At 44.2% G+C, this 16819-nt stretch overlaps 1 protein-coding gene across 3 annotated transcripts in view; it reads right to left on the bottom strand.

Moving 5' to 3' along the window:
* Positions 1–8478, bottom strand: part of Canx (calnexin) — a 33880-nt gene extending 25402 nt beyond the window's left edge. For 2 of the 3 annotated variants that reach the window (XM_055597202.1, XM_055597203.1), the window contains exon 1: positions 8314–8478. The gene's annotated coding sequence lies outside the window, so the exon portion shown is untranslated. Of the gene's footprint in view, positions 1–7633; positions 7652–8313 lie in introns of those variants that run through there. The other variant, XM_055597204.1, reaches the window with a different exon arrangement.
* Positions 8479–16819: the final 8341 nt, after the last annotated feature.

The raw sequence follows: 16819 nt of genomic DNA, 5'->3' as shown, positions 1-16819 counted from the left end.
TTACTTTAAAAATTGTAAAAAAAAAAAAAAAAAAAAAAAAAACCTAGAACATTAATCAAAGACAACAGGTACAATCAGACAAAACAATCTACAGCTGCTTTATTACAGACCAAGAAACAATCTCACGGAGGGTGAAGGGAGAGTGCTCAGTAAAACTGAACCTTTTAAAGTACCATACTAGCTTAAAGAGCTACTTCCCACCATGGCAGATGGGTCAGGTGTGTCAAGAGTAACTGAACAATTACGTAGATCGTGGATGGAGCCACTTTTTCTGTTGGAATAAAAACTTACAGATAAGCAAGTAGAGGCTGGAAGAATCCACACGGCAATGCAAACAGAGTAAGAGACATTTAGTATAACTGTTTAGCTCACTACAGAGTCACATAAAAATGTTACATGTATTTGCATATGTATATACACACACACTCACACATCAGTTGGAATGCTTACATACTTCCTTGCTGTCAATGAAGTATGAAAATGAAGGATACTACACTACTGTAACCACCAAAAGACAAATTAAAAGATCTTAGTTACAATTCTAAGAGAACAGGGTAATATGTAAGACAAGCCTGGAAGCTTGACATGGCTTGCTAGCTAATGGAAACTAAAGATGGCACATGCCTGTACCATCAGCACTTAGGAAGCTAAGTGAGATAGACTAGCTACAGAGTGAGACTGTCTTTAAAAAAGAAAAAAGTGCTGGAAAAATGACTCAGAGGTAAAGAACATTGGCTGTTCTTCCAAATGTCCTGAGTTGAATTCCCAGCAACCACATAGTGGCTCACAACCATCTATACTGAGATCTAGTGCCTTCTCCTGGTGTGCAGGCAGAATGCTGTAAAAATAAATAAATCTTTTGAGGGGAAAAAAAGGGAGAAAAAAAAAAAGGACACCTAAATATTTAGTGTCAGAAAGTAATCAATGAAACAACCACAGAAGGACATCAGAGGAATACAATTTACTGAACAAGCTCAAGGGTCAAAGATGAGTCGTTTGAGCAACAAAGTTAGTGTACTGAACCTTCAAGTACAGTATGAGCATAGCCCTACTCCTTACTTTCAGGCTGTACTGTCACAGCAATCAAGAAACAGAGGAAGGACATAGGAACTTCACTGTGTAGAAAACTGGCAGACTACCTCAGCCAGCCGATCACTGTCAGCATCAACAATAACAGGTCATACTGCTAGCATACACCCTTGATACCATGCTCTAGTGCGGCACTAGAACCCCTTGATCTTCCCCTCAAAACCCACTTCTGCAATTGCAGAAGGAAGGAACAAATCCCAAGGACAGTCTACAAAAATACCTCACCAGTTTTCCTAAAAAAGAAAAAAAAAAGAAGGGGGGGCTAAAACAATTGTTTGAAAAACTGAAGTCTGAGAAACTGTCACAGCTATGAGGTATCTAAGGAAACCTGAGTTAAAACCTGGGTCATCTTTGTGTTTGAACACGTCTTTCAAGGATTAAAGACTAACCAGCTTTCCATTTTTTTCTATAAACATGTAACTGTTCATTTAACATAAATAAATAAATAAAGCCATGCCTAGGGTGGTTGACTATGAAGCCCCAAAAATTCCCCTGGGGCTGAAATATAAGAATCTAGTCACTTATTCTAAGGAAAAACTGAGATCTATGAGATCAAAACTATCTTGCCAAAAGAAATAATAACAGTCAACTGTAAAATCAGGCTCAGGAGCCAAGGTTCTTGAATCCCAATACCCTTCATGTTAACTCTACATTACTTCTGCCCTAAAGACCAAGAATTTTACACACAAATTTTCTTGAGACAGGATCTGCAATGTCCAGGGTGGACTCAAACTTGCAATTCTGTCTCCCAAATGCTAAGACTACAGATATGCATCACCATTCCTGGCTGGCTTTTCATACATCTTTTTCTTTTTCCCCAAAACAGGGTTTCTTCGTGTAGTCCTGACTGTCCTGGAACTCATTCTGTAGACCAGGCTGGCCTTGAACTCACAGCAATCCACCTGCCTCTGCCTCATTGAGTGATGGATTAAAGGCCTGTACCACACCCCACCTGGCTCTTTTCATACATCCTAATGTCTAAAGTAAGTCCACATTTTTTTTTTGTTCACACCAAGCCTTTTTTGTTTGTTTGTATTTTCTTTTCAAGATAGGGTTTCACTGTGCAGTCATGGCTGTCCTGGAACTCAGTAGACCAGGCTGGCCTTGAACTCACCGAGATCCACATGACTCTCCCTCCCAAAGTACTAGGATCAAAGGTTTGCAATTGCCACTGCCAGGCCAAATCAATCATTCATTCATTCATGTTTTTTCATTATCTTTATATGTACAGCCTAAGCAGACAGCACAGGTGTTGTTTCCTAGAGTTTCTAAAATAGTCAGAAAAGAATCTATGACAAGGAGCTTAAGAACAAAGCAAAAGAGAGTAGCAGCACATCTTTTAATCCCAGAATTCAGGAGGCAGAGGCAGGCTATGAGTTCGAGGCTAGATTGACCTACACAGTAAGTTCTGAGACAGGCATAAGAGACCCATCAAAGAAAGAAAGAAAAGAAAAATAAGGCTTTGTTTTTTAACATTTATTTATTGTGGGTGGGGTTCAGAAGAGAACTTTCAAGGGTCTGTTCTCTTTCCACCCTGTGGGACTTGGGAATTGAACACAGGGTATCAGGCTTGGCAGTAACCATCTTTACACATGGAACTACTTCCAAGCAATAAGGTTAAAAAAAAAAAAAAAAAGCAGCACGAGACAATTAGTTAGAGCTCAACGTACGGTACTCGCCTGGCATGCTACAAGCCCTGGGTTCAGTGCCCAATGTCGAAAACAGTCAGCAGCTCTCTAAAGCCACTTCTAACAAGTATTCCCTGGATTTGCAAGGCTCAAGGGGAAGTCAATACAAAATAATTTTACTCCTATACAGAAACATTTTTCATACTTAATGACATCCCGCCTCCACTGCCAGGGGCTAGGATTAAATGCATGTACCACAGTATCTGGTTTACTTTTGCCAGTTCTTTTAAGTATATAATTACTTCAAAACTTTATAGATACTTTTAAAAATGATTACTGAATCACTGAAGATGACTCTGTACTTGGAAGCAGTGGCTGTAGACCACCATGAGCTCAAGGCTAGCAAGTTCCAGGCCATCCAGGGATTCATATCAAGACTGGCTAAAAGAGAAAAAGAAAACAATAAGCTGGCAAGATAGGTCAGTGGGTAAAGCCACTCACTGCTAAGACTGATAATCTGAGTTCATTCTCTGGAAGCCACATAATAGAAAGAACTCGTGCAAACTATACTCTGACCTAAACACATGCATGTGTGGCATGTGCGCCACAGCTACCTACCATGCACAGCTATACAAACAGTAATAAAGCTTCAGCTTTATTTTTATCAATGTCTGCATACATACATGTCTTTACACAATGTGCATGTCTAGAGCCTGTCAAAGTCAGGTGGTCTCAGATTCCCTGGAATGATGGCTACAAGCCACTGTATGTTGGTTGCTGGGTGCAGAACTCAGGTCCTCTCCGGCCCCAATTTAAATTTAAAAAGAAGAAATGTAAGCTTGTTGAAATGTAGTCTTTCTCAATCAATTTAGAAGGGTTTGAAGGGCTAGGAAGAGACAGGTGTGTTTCTGGAATCACTAGCCATTTAGCCTTAATTTAATAGCAAACCTGAAGCCCATGACAGCCCCTATCTTAAACAAGGTGGACTGCTCCTTAAGGTGGTCTTCTAGCCTCAATGCACACACATACGTGGCCACCCATATATGAACATGTGCATACACATACCCTCGAAAAGTTTAGGGGTAGGTATCAATGGTGGAGCCTTTCTTTAGCATATGAACAACCTAGATTTACTCTCCAGTAATCAAATGATCATCCAACTACAATCAAACACAAAACAAGAACAGATACAAAGCCAAGAAAATACACTATTTACAACATGAAGACTCAGGCATGCTTAATTGACCAAAGACAAAGCAGAAGGGCCTAATTTTCAAGGCCAAAGGCATCTTCAAGACCACCCACCTAACATATTCACATTTCACTGCAATCCACTCAGCTTTTATAACGGTAAGTTATCTTAAATCCTAGAAGCAGAAACTTCAGATTTTATTATTTTGCAGAGCTGTGATCAAAACCAGAGTCTCCTGAGTGCCGGACAAAAGTCCTCAACACTCTGCTTCAGGTTCCCAATTTTCAAACTTCAATTTCTTATTATCAAGACAGCTCAGTGTTGAAGAACAGTAAACCTGTCCTGTCAGAAAAAAACTGTTCAAGTTTCTCCAGCTTCTGTGTGGCCTTGGTCAGCTCACATACATCCAGCCCTTCTTCTTCCTATACACCTGTATACACAACTACTGTCCAATAACTATACTTTAAACAGATACATTTGTTTATTTCATATGTATGAGTGTATGTCCACATGTCCGCCTATGTACCATGTACGTGCCTGGTGCCATGGAGACTAGAAGAAGGCCTCAAATTCTGAGTTACAGATTGTTGTGAGGCACCATACCAGCGCTAGGAACTGGTCGTCTGAAAGAGCAGCCAGTGCTGTTACCCACTGAGTCACCTCTCCAACCCCCAATGACTTTAATTCGTGCAAGACTTTAAAACAAATTCAAGCAGGACATGGTGCTGCAGACAGAGAGACACAAGCAGAATGATCCCAATTTGAGGACAGTTTGGTCTACATTATGATTCCAGGCTAGCCAAGGCTACACGGTATGATCCTGTTTCAAAATCAAACAAAAAAAAAACTTCAACTCTAATTTCTTTCATTTATGAATATTACAGGAATAGCAAATATGACCTAATATTCTTTTTTATTCTAAAAAAAAGTAATTTCAAAAATAGCATAAAATTTTTTGAAATGTGACTTCTATGTAAGCTATGCATTCATTCCATTCATTTCACCAAACTGTTGGTGTGAGTCTGAGTCTACAAGCAGGCATGTGTGAAAAAATGCATAGGTCCTTGACACCTGGTCTCTTGAGAGAACCGAAAGCCCACCCCTGGCCAAGGAGCTCCAGGGTCCCACTTGTCTGCAGCCACCAGCACTAGATGCTGACAACCTGAACACGTCTTAATGCCTGCACAGCAGGGCAGGCATTTCAACATCTGGGCTATCTCCTCTGCCCTCATTTGGCATAGTCTTTTCAAAAATTTTAGGTGTTAGAAGGGAATACCTTAGGTGGCCTAATAATACCTACATAAACTTCAAGGGACTCTACCATCACCATTTTCTATCTTTTGCCCAAGAGTACAGAAAGAAATATGTTTATAAACACGTATTCAAATCATAATCCCTGGTTAGCTACTTAATAATATGGGGCAATTGCTAATCGCAGGCCTAGGTTTCCTCTCCAAACCAATCCTAACTTCTACATCTTAGAAACGGCTTATGAACCAGGCACTGTGGCACACGCCTGTGAGGCAGAGGCAGGTGACTCAGCACTGACTGCTCTTCCACAGGACTCAGATTCAATTCCCAGCACCCACATGGCAGCTCACAGCTGTCTGTAACGCCAATATCCGACACCCTCACAGACATGTATGCAAGCAAAACAGCAATGCACATATCAGTCTTGGGTTTTTTTGGTCCATGTGTTCTATTTGGACCCAGGAATGCAGTCCTGTGTCTCAAAGCTTGCTAGGCAAGAGCTACAGCATCTCACTTTCTTAGATTTTTTTTTCATTGACAGAAACATAAGTAATTTTTTTGAGACAGGGTTTCTCTGTGTACCATTTGCTGTCCTGGACTCCATCTCACAGAGGATCTGCCTGCCTCTGCTTCCTGAGTGATAGGACTAAAGGCGTGGGCCACTGTGCCCAGGTAAGAAGTTTTTTTTTTTTTTTTTTTTTTTTACCCCTATTAATTCACTTTAAGATGTGAATACCCAGGATGGAGGGATGGCTCCGTGGTTTGTTAAGAGTTCAGTTCCCAGTTGGGCAGCTCACAAGTGTCTATAACTCCAGCTGGAGAATATCATGCCCTCTTCTGGCCTCTATGAGCACCCATGAATATATTGCATATAATCACACCAACAAACACATAAAAAAATTAAATCTTAAAGAGAGTTTTTAAAAAAAGACACGAGCACCCCAATATAAATTTTTCTTGATTCGGAAGGAGGGAGGGATAGAGAGAAAAAAAAAAATCTCAGGGCTTAAGACATAGCTCCGTGGTCAAGAGCACTGGCTGCTGCTCCTCCAGAGGATCCAGATTTGATACCCAGCACCAACAATGCTAGCTCACAACCATCTATAAATCCAGTTCCAGGAGATTCAATGCCTTCTTCTGTCCTCCTCAGGCACCAGGCAAAAACACGGTACACAGATATACATGTAGGCAAAACACACATACATATAAAATAAAAATAAACCTAAGAAGATTTTAATTCTCACCTAGCACTTGAGAGAATTTAATAAGCATTTAATAAGCACTTTCCTAATGAGTTTTACAGTAAGCTATACAGACTGCAGCTATCTCTGGCACTTTAATTATTTCTTAGGACTTTTTATGAGCTGCCAGTTCTACTTGGCCAGCTCCTTACACTTTCCAAAGCAGTTTCACGGTATCTGCCCCCCTCAAAGGTGAAGCAAGGAGGAGACTCACTCCCATTTTAAAGGGATAGGAAGCAAAGCTGACATGCTGGATATGGAATTTTATAGCCATGCTTACCAACTGTCACTCTACTCCCTTAAAACACTCTCGCAGGGCAAGTGACCTCTGCAGGACAAGGTGTTGACTGTCAGAGCTGCAACTCTTGTCAAGATGCACTTGCCTTGTGGTCCTTGAAAGATAAAGCACTACACCGCACTGTTAAGATAGCAAGGTGGAGAAGGGAGGCTGACATTCGTCTGACAGACAGACTGGTTAACTCATATTGTGGATGGTCCACTTCAATACACAGTTCATTAGGGCCTGGCTAACCTGGCACCCTGTCTGGCCCGTAAGCTTAATTACAGCACAAGTGCAACATGGGAATCGATTCTATTCATACCCTTTCAGACATTGCTGGAAAATACAGAACGAACTTTTAAGATAACCCAATTTCCCACTTTTTTAAAAAGGGAAAAAGCAAAAGGGCAAATTGTTTTAAACAAAAACAAAAACAACAAAAAACTGGCAGGATCTTCCATTTCCTCAGGGTAAAGCAATTACTGTAGCTCACCTTTGTCCTCGAGTTTTTAATATTCAGCTCAGTTTAACTTCACACAACCAGCAATCACTAGTGTCATGACCAACAGTTAATAAACAAAGTGTCATGAATGTGTCTCCAGGTCCTGGCACACAGAACTTAACCCAAAAAATTAGTATGTTGGTGTAATGGATCAAGGCATTTGGACTACAGAAAAAAATACACTGCAATTACTACCCACTGAGCCTTCGCTGTACATCCAACTTCCCATCCCCATACCTCTTAATTTAATACAAGGCCTTCGGGCATTCTATCCAAGACTGGGGACTGAGCACTCAAGTAGAAATTCCATCCCCCCCACCAAAGGAAAAAAAAAAAAAAAAAAAAAAAAACCCAGCAGATTAGGTGTTTGAACCGGGACTTTTAACCTTAACTAAGGCAACAAAACCGGCTAGCCCTCGGTTACAATCCCAAAGTGACCATTTAAACTACCTGCATGACCTTGGGCCAGTCATCTCAAACTTCTAGGCCTCAGTTTCCTCCACTCGCTGAGCTGAACTTTCGTTTAGTTGTCCTGCGGTCCGGCGACTAGCCCCACTGGATTACTATCAAGCACCGAACAGGCAGGTGCTCTAATAGTGAAGCCTCAAGTTTCCCAAGCGCTACACGTTCTAGTACATTCTACTCCGTCGGGGTGCTCCGGTGCGGTTCTTCGATTCGGGCCTGTTATCTTCCAATCCTGGAACTGTAACGCTTCTTTCTCGATTCACTTCACCTTTCCCCGCTCCCCGGGCTACCTGCCAGGCCCGAGTCTCATCCTACACCTGTACCAGAGCCCTCGGGCGGGCCGAGGCTGGGCCTAGGGAAAGCTCTCGACGCGGAGCCGTGGGAAGCGGTGAGCTCTCCCGGAGGTCACGGGAAGCCAGCCCCGGGACACCTGCCACGCCTCCCGACCCTGGCCGTGCTGCCCGGGCCGGCCCCGCTACCCCGGCCGTTCCCCTCACGGCCCTAAGCGCCACACGGGCCTGCGCCGCTCGAAAGCCCGCCCGACCCCTCGGCCGTCGAGACTCCGGCCACGCCCGACCCCTCCGCCGCGGCGGCGCTCTCCCAGGGCCCCCCCCCGGGGTTCGTCCCGGGCCCGAGGCCTCCCGCACACGCTCCCCCCGTCTCACCTCGAGCCTCCCGGGGACCACTGGCGGCTCCCGCACCTTCTCCCACTCGCACACGGGCCCCGCGCTGCAGTGGAGACAGCGGCGGAGGCGGCCCGACCGTCACGTGCCGCAGAACTAAAAGGCCTCGGCTACCGCCGCCGCGCGAGCGAGCCCCACCGCACGAAGCCCAGCCCCGCGTCCGCCCCTTGCTCCTGAGTGGCTATAACGAACGTCAGGTCCCGCCCCTTTGCGGAAAGTCTGAGACTCTGTTGGTAGATATGGCCATCGCTCGAAGCTTCTTCCCATACGCCCCCTAGGGCTATTCTTCGTGGAGTGTGGTGATTGGTCAAAAGAGAGGCAGGAAGTGGTTGTTGATTGGGCAGGAGGAAGGAAGGCGGGCCGTCGTCAAACGGGCGGGTGCGCGCTCCCGAGGCCGGCCGGCTTTGGCACGCGTTCTCGCGTGGGGGTCTCCCCGGTTCTTCGGTGGCTGCTGTGTCGGCAGCCATCAAGAGAAGACGCCTCGCCCACCCATTGAGTTAGGAACTTTGTTCCAGCCCCGACTGCCTTCGCTGGAGGACACATGGCCTCCACCAGGAATGGTGGGAGGTCCTTCTGGGCAGCAGAGGCCATCGTTCCTGCGCAGTCATCGCCCTGAGCGGGGGAGCCTGAGACCTCTTTACCCAACAAAACACTCCAGATTCACAATCATGCATCGTGAAGTAACCTTCCCATGTTCCCACGCTGTTTCCTGATTTGGGGGCAATAAAATCAGATTAGACTATAGTGATACGGTTGAGGAGAAAAAAAAAAAAGGCTGATGCCTTGTGCAGATTTAAAATACCTATTTCCATAACCCACCCGTTTTTCATTTTCAATATGCTTAAAACAAAAAACCTGTAAGATTGAAGTGGCTACGGATTTGGCTACATCTTTGAACATCCTGATCGCCTCTTGTGTTTGGTGACCCAGAGTTTTGAATACTGGGGAAAGAATCAGCAGGTTTTTGTCATCTGTGTAACTACATGAAATCGGATCTGTTCCTGCCACCCCAAAAGAAAGGCCAGCAGGGCTTGATGTTTGAGTCCGTTTAGCAACCGTCAGTTCTCACCCCCTTATTTTCTAGTAGAGAGTTTGCTTTCCTTATTTGCGTTGGAAAGAGGATGTTCAAAACAATTTGACGCCAGGTGTGTTGACACATCACACACAACTGCCTGTAACTCCAGGTCCTGGGGATCTCATGCCTCTTCTGGACCCCAGGGACATCTGCACTACTTAAGTACACATAACTTTAATTTTTTTGTTGTTGTTGTTAATTTATTTAAGATGGTTTCTGGCTTGTGTTACCCAGGATAGCTTTGAACTTAAGAGAGCCAAAAAAACTGACTTCTACAGAGAGGTGGTTAAAAAAAAAAAAAAAAAACTGACTTCTACAGAGAGGTGAAGGAAGAGACCAGCTGAGGCAGAACTTTTCTGTCTAAAATTGACAGCAGTGAGACTTGGACTGGATCTCACAGATAGGCAAAATTTCTGCACGTGAGTTGGAAGGAGGGCTCTTGAGATGAGGAAACAGCGTATGGAAAGGGAAGGAAATGAAGTTCAGGTGTTTGGGTATTCCATATTTAAAAAAAAAAAAGTTATAGGAGCCATCAGGATGGTTCAGCAGGTAAGGGAACTTGCCTCCAAACCTGACGACCTGCACTGAATTCCCAGGGCTCACGTGGTGGAAGATGAGAACTGGGTTGTACTCTGATCTCTACACAAATTTACATGCACACAATAATAAAAGTGAAAGTTGAAAATGAAAATGAGGACATGACCGCTCCAAGGTACACAGTCCACAGAGAGACTGGAGACCTCAGTTTTCTGACCTTTTCAGAGTATGCCATTATAGGGTATCACAGTTTCTTGTATGACTCAGTTTATCCAAATAGCTAAACCATAACAAAGTTAGCAAGCACAAAGGGGTGGACATATATCTTCAAGTCAGTTGCTGTTAACCTGAGTAGACCTTGCGGATTCATAAACTTTAGCAAGCATGCCTTCTTCATCAAACACATGTTCTTATCTAAAGTTTTCTAGAAGCTTGCTGTTGAGCAGTCAGGAAAGGTGGTTGGGCATACACTTAACTCTCCTCCCACTTCACACACCCTTCCATTGAAAACACTTTCACGGCCTTCATCGCCAACTTCTTTTGCTTGATTAAATCCTACTGCAAGCAACAGTGCTCATATTTCCACTTAATCCTTACTCACTGGCTGCACTGATAATTGGCCATTTCTCTGGACAGGCACCAATCTGACACTAATTGATTGGTGGAAAAAAAAAACCTTATTTCATGAGAGATACAATAAACATTTTGCATTAATCACATCTATTCATGTAACTTGTCTAATTTTCTAACAAGGCTTTTTTTTTAATTTATTATTTATAAAGTGTTCTGCCTGCATGTATGCCTATGGGCCAAAAGAGGGCACCAGATCTCATATTAGATGGTTGTGAGCCACCCTGTGGTTGCTGGGAATTGAAGTCAGGACCTTTAAGGAAGAGCAGCTAGCGCTCTTAACCTCTGAGCCATCTCTCCAGCCCCACATTTTTCCTTTCTAGGCTTTTCTTGTTTGCTTGTAAGAAATCTGCAGCCAAATGGTCTTCTAGATGAGCTAATCTGGATGGATTGTAAGAAATCTTCATGCATCGGAATGTTCCTTTAGCTACTACAACCCACCCAAGTCCAGCTTCATTGGAAGTTATAAATTAGGAGCTCTCTCTTTTTCTCTTAGTTTCCCTTGTTTCCTTCTTTCCTCGTTATGGGTGGGTTTGAGGGCTTTGTGTGTGTGTGTGTGTGTGTGTATGTGTGTTATACTTGCATATGCCTGTGTATGTGGAAGCAAGATAAGTATGTCCTTATCATTCTCCACCCTAATCCCTAGAGACATTGTAGACGGGATCTCTTCATTGAACCTGAACTAGGCTGGCGGCCCAGCATGCCCCTCTGCCTGCCACAGCACTGGGGTCGCAGGCGTGTGCACCATGCTCTTGTTTTAGAAAATGTTTTTACTTTTCCTTCAGTAATCTCAAACATGTAATTTACTTCCCTTCTTTCTTCCTTTTTGTTTTTCTCTGTGTAGCCGTGGCTATCCTGAAACTCACTCTCTGTAGAGCTGATCAGTAACTCAGAGATCTGCCTGCCTTGGCCTCCCAAGTGCTGTGCCTAATAGAGTTTACCACCACAGCCCTATTTTTTTTTCTTTTTTAAACAATGTTATTTTGGGCTGGAGAGAGATAAGGCAGTGGATAAGAGCACTGGCCGTTTTTCAAAGGGACCCTGCTTCAGTTCCCAATAACTCACACGGCAGCCCACAACCCTCTGGAACCACAGTGCCGTGACATCTGACACCCAGTTCTGATCTTCCTGAGCACCAGGCACATAGTGGTGTGCCGACATACATGCACACAAAGTACCTATACCCACCAAATTTTTTTTTAAAAGTTGAAAAATAAATACTTAAAAATATCTTCATTTGTGTGGGTGCAGACACGGCGTGCATGTATGAGAAAGAGGACAATTCTCTCTCCCAAGAGTCAATTCTCTCTCTCCACCTCGTGAGTCCCAAGGATTGAACTGAGGTTGTCATCAAGGCCTGGTGGCTACTACTGCTGCAATAAAACACCATGGCCAAAGCAACTTCAGGAGGAGAGAGTTTGTTTTTCCACTTACACTTCCATGACTGTTCATTTCAGAGGAAGTCAGGACAGGACCTCAAACAGGGCAGAAACCTGGAGGCAGGAGCTGACACAGAGGCCATGGAGGGGCGCTGCCTAATGGCTTGGTACCTATGTCTTGCTCGACCTGCTCTCCTACAGACCCCAGGACCACCAGCCCAGGGATGGCACCACCCACAATGGGCTGGGCCCTTCCCCATCAATCACTATTAAGGAACTGTCTGTCCCACAGCAGTGTTTCTCAACCTTCCTCATGCTGCAACCCTTTAATACAGTTCCTTATGTTGTGGTGACCCCAACCATGAAATTATTTTCAGTGTTACTTCCTAACTGTAATTTTGCTGGTGTTATGTATAAATTGTAAACATCCGGTTTTTCCAATGGTCTTAGGCAACCCCTGTGAGAGGGTCATTCACTCCCTGAAGGGGCCTACAGGTTGAGAACCTCTGTCCACCATACTCACCTGCAACCTGATCTTGTGGAGGCATTTTAATTGAGGTTCCTTTCTCTCCAATGACTTTAGCTTGTGTCAAGTTGACATAATACTATTCAGCACAGTGACAAATACTTTCACCTGCTGAGCCACCTTATCGGCTTTCTTGTTTTTGTTTTCTGATAGAACTCACTATAAAGGTCAGGCTGGCCTTAAATTTGAAATCTGCCTGATTCAGCCTATTTAGTGAACACACACACACACACACACACACACACACACACCCCACACACACAACTTAAATGCACAGCAGTGTCAAGGATACATGACAAGGAATAGAAATACCAACTCCTCTTATGTCATTCCAAACTGGCACTTGCAACAGAGGCTGTCCTGACTTCTGCTTCCTCCTCCCTTCCTTCACTAAACACTTCTGCTTCCATTTGTTTGCTGAGGCAGAATCTTCCAATAGAGTGCTGGCTAACCTGAAACTTGATATAGTTGTGACTGGCCTTGAACTTCCTCCTAAAACTCCTACAGAGTCTTCCCCCTACTTCCTTCACAACCTGTGCCTACTAAATAAGCACTCTGCCACTAACCTACAACTTTGTCACAAACACATACATTCATATACATAAATAATTTTATTTTATTTTTTGTTTTTTTAAGACAGGGTTTTTCTGTGTAGCCCTGGCTGTCCTGGAACTCACTCTGTAGAACAGGCTGGCCCTGTACTCATAGACATCTGCCTTCTTCTGCCTCCCAAGTGCTGGGATTAAAGGCATGCACCCCTGAATTTTTTTAAATTTTACATTAGGGTAGGGTGCATTTGCCACCATGTGGGTGTGAGGGCCAAAGAACAACTTGCAAGAGGATCAGCTCTCTCTCTTTGTATGTGTGCCCGTGCATGCGTGTGTGTGTGTGTTTGTGTGTGTGTGTGTGTGTGTGTTTTAATTTTTTTGTTTTTTGAGACAGAATTCCTCTGTGTAGTCCTGGCTGTCCTAGAACTCTCTCTCTCTCTGTAGACCAGGCTGGCCTTGAACTCAGAAATCAGTTATCTCCTAAAATGTAAGGTATAAGGATCAAACTTAGGTCATCAGACTTGACACCAGATACCTTTACCCACTGAGTCACCTCTCTGGCCCCTATTTACCTATTTACTCATTTAGAGACTCAAAACAAGTCCCTGGTATACAGGGGCCCTAGTTCACCAGGCTGGCCTTGGAATCAGTCTATGGATGATGATGGCCTTAAATGTCCAGTCTTCCTCCCTTCCCCTCTTAAGTGCTGGCATGAGATACAACGTGGTTAATGCAGGACTGGGGATGGAACTCTAGGCCTTCAGCATGTAAAGGAAGCATCATATCCACTGAGTACACCACCAACTTCCCTGGTTCATAGCTTTGAGAATCGCTTTGAATGCAGGGCTGGGCAGTGGATGTGCAGGCATGTGGAGGTCAAAAGAAAACTCTGAGGAGTCTGTTCTCTCCTTCTACCATTTACGTGGGGTCCAGTGACTTGAACTCAGTTCACCAGGCTCTCGCAAGCACCTTTCCCCCATTGACCCATCTGCCAACTCCTGGATCTGTATTTGAAAACAACAACTTAGTCCTACATTTCCATGATTTTGAAAAATGTACAACACATACCGTGTAACCACTACCATTGCCATGACAGGGAACTTTTCCACTACCCAACTGCTGCTTCCATTTCTCCCAATGCCAAGCTTCTGTGTTGGGGTGTGTGTGTGTGTGTGTGTGTGTGTGTGTGTGTGTGTGTGTGTGCGCGCGCGCGTGCGCCTGACATCACTTCTGTCCAGTCAGTCCTGTCCTGATACTACCCAATTGCAAACCAGACTCCATATGCTTAGTCTCACAAGACTACACTCCCTTCACTTGCCAGCTGCAAGCAGGATGCCCAGATAACCCCGCCACATTTCTGGACTGACCACAGATTTGAAGATTCCGACAAGCTCCCCTCAGGCTCCATAACTTGCTGAATGAAATAACCCCAGAACTCGGAGAGGTGCTTTACATATATTTACTGGTTTGTTCTAAAGGATATATCTCAGGAGCAGCCAGATGAAGAGATGCATAAAGCAAGGAATGGGTGCCAGAATGGGTGCTTAGGGCTTCCATGCCCTCTGTGTCTGTGCTACTCTCCTTGCACCTCAGCTGTTGGCTGAGTGGGAAGTTCTAATTCCATGTGCTAGGGTTTTGTAATTACTGGGGTTTGTTTGGGGGATGGGTTGGGAGCATCAGTTGTGAAAGGTTCATTCTAGAGGAACCACTGATTAAATCACTAGCTACAGATGACTGAATTCAGTCTCCAACACCATTCTTCTCCCCCTGGAATCACAGTAGAACATTCCAAGGCAGTGGTCACATGGGTGATTTATTTGGCCACCAGCCCTCATGCTGAAGCTGTCTAGAGTCTAACTGGTACTCATCTCACCCACACAAACTCTAGAATGGCTGAAAGGGGTTCTGTGACGAGCAAAAGATATGACTCAAAACTCAAAAACACATCTGTTCACCTCAAAGGGAATACATTTATTCTGGAGCCAAAAATGAGTAACCATGGCCCAGGGACAGAGATTTAGTTTACCCCAACCTGTTTCTTGAAGGTTTTATAGTAACAGAACAACAGCAACCAAACCTCACAAATCAAGATACTTGAAGTACATGGGTAGAAACATCAGGTAGGTTGACTACAGCAGCTCAGGGAAGTCTCTGGTCTAGGCCTCAGATATTATCTGAGGACATTCTTATGGAAGATAAGGGTCTTGCTGGTACATTCTAAAAGGATTTACTCAATAATTATAAGGACATTGGGTTACACAGAGAGATAAGAAATAAATGGCTCATTTAAAGAGCTAAAGATATCCTAAGAGAATTTGGCTCCAACCTGGGAAACACTCTGGATCTGCACAATCACAGACTGTTTTAACTAGTCAATCTGCTTTGTAGAATATTTAATGTTAAGTGTGGCTTTGGTGTGTGTGTGTGTGTGTGTGTGTGTGTGTGTGTGTGTGTGTGTGTTGGTGGTGGTGGTCAATTCCCTTCAATCACCCGGGAAGCCAAAGGCTTTAGGACTCTGTGGTTGGAACCGAACAGTGTTACTCTGCCCCATTCCATGTCTCTCCCTGCCATCAGGATCAGAAAAGCTGGCCTGCTCCTCCTGGGTAAGATATGTCTTTTGCAGAGCTTCATAAGCAGGGAATCAGCATCAGCCTTCCTTTATTCCAGGCTCTGCTAAGATTTCAGCTACCACAATTAACCTCTCTCCAAAATTAGTAAATGGAAAATTCCAGAAATAAAAATAGCCAAGTTTTAAATAACTTTTATTATAGTTTAGTTACAATTATCCTATTATTAGCTAGTGTTGTTAAGCTCCTATTATGCCCATAAATTAACCTTCCACAAGTATGGGTGTATGAGTTTAGCAAAAATGGACATAAAAGGTTCAATACTATCTTAGGTTCCAGCAGGCAACTGAGGAAATACCTTAGAACATATTCTAGAAAGGTGGCAGACAGCTTTATAGTATTTTGTGTCTGGCTTTTAGTTTTTGTTGTTCATACATTGTGTGTGTGTGTGTGTGTGCCTGTGTACATGCACTGGTGCATCATAAATCATGTATGAAGATCATAGGACAATTTTGTAGGAGTCAGTCCTCTCCTTCTACCATGTGGGCTCCAGGGCTTGAACTTAGATCATCAGCATTAGCAACAAGCAAACTTAGTTGATGAGCCATCTTGCCAGCCTTTCTTTTATTTTGTGGTGCTGGGTAGTCCTTCAATCAACATATTGTTCTGAAATCCTTGCTTACACTGTAATCTTTATCAGTAGGTTGGCCCTTCCTTCCTTCCTTCCTTCCTTCCTTCCTTCCTTCCTTCCTTCCTTCCTTCCTTCCTTCCCTCCCTCCTTCCTTTTCTTTTCTTTCATAGAGGCACTGTGACATCGTATTTAATGGTACTGCTTAGCACACTCCAACACCAACACTCGCATGGAATCAAAGCACAGGGACCATTGGGTGACCCAGTGACCCAGTGGAGCCTCACATGACAGAGAATGAGGAAAAACGACCATGAAACAAAAAAGTCCCATGGCCTTACAAAGGGCAGAGCCCAGAATGGCACAGGAAATGTCTCTTGCTTGAGACATGGTTCCTCACATAGCCAATAATCAAGCTGCCAAATGCTGTTCCAGTCTAGCCCCAGTCCAGTTGCGCCGACTGTGTCCCAGGGATGCAGACACAGGCCAGACAAAAGTGGGTCAGAACTGTAGAGAAAGGCAGTGTCCTGGTGGTCTCCATTTTCTCTTTCTCCTTCCTTCCTTCCTTCCTTCCTTCCTTCCTTCCTTCCTTCCTTCC

This window comes from Psammomys obesus, unplaced genomic scaffold (genome assembly GCF_907164565.1).
Source record: "Psammomys obesus unplaced genomic scaffold, mPsaObe1.curated_primary_1811, whole genome shotgun sequence".
In the NCBI taxonomy this organism is placed as follows: Eukaryota; Metazoa; Chordata; class Mammalia; order Rodentia; family Muridae; genus Psammomys; species Psammomys obesus.
This window is presented reverse-complemented; position numbering and strand designations above follow the sequence as displayed.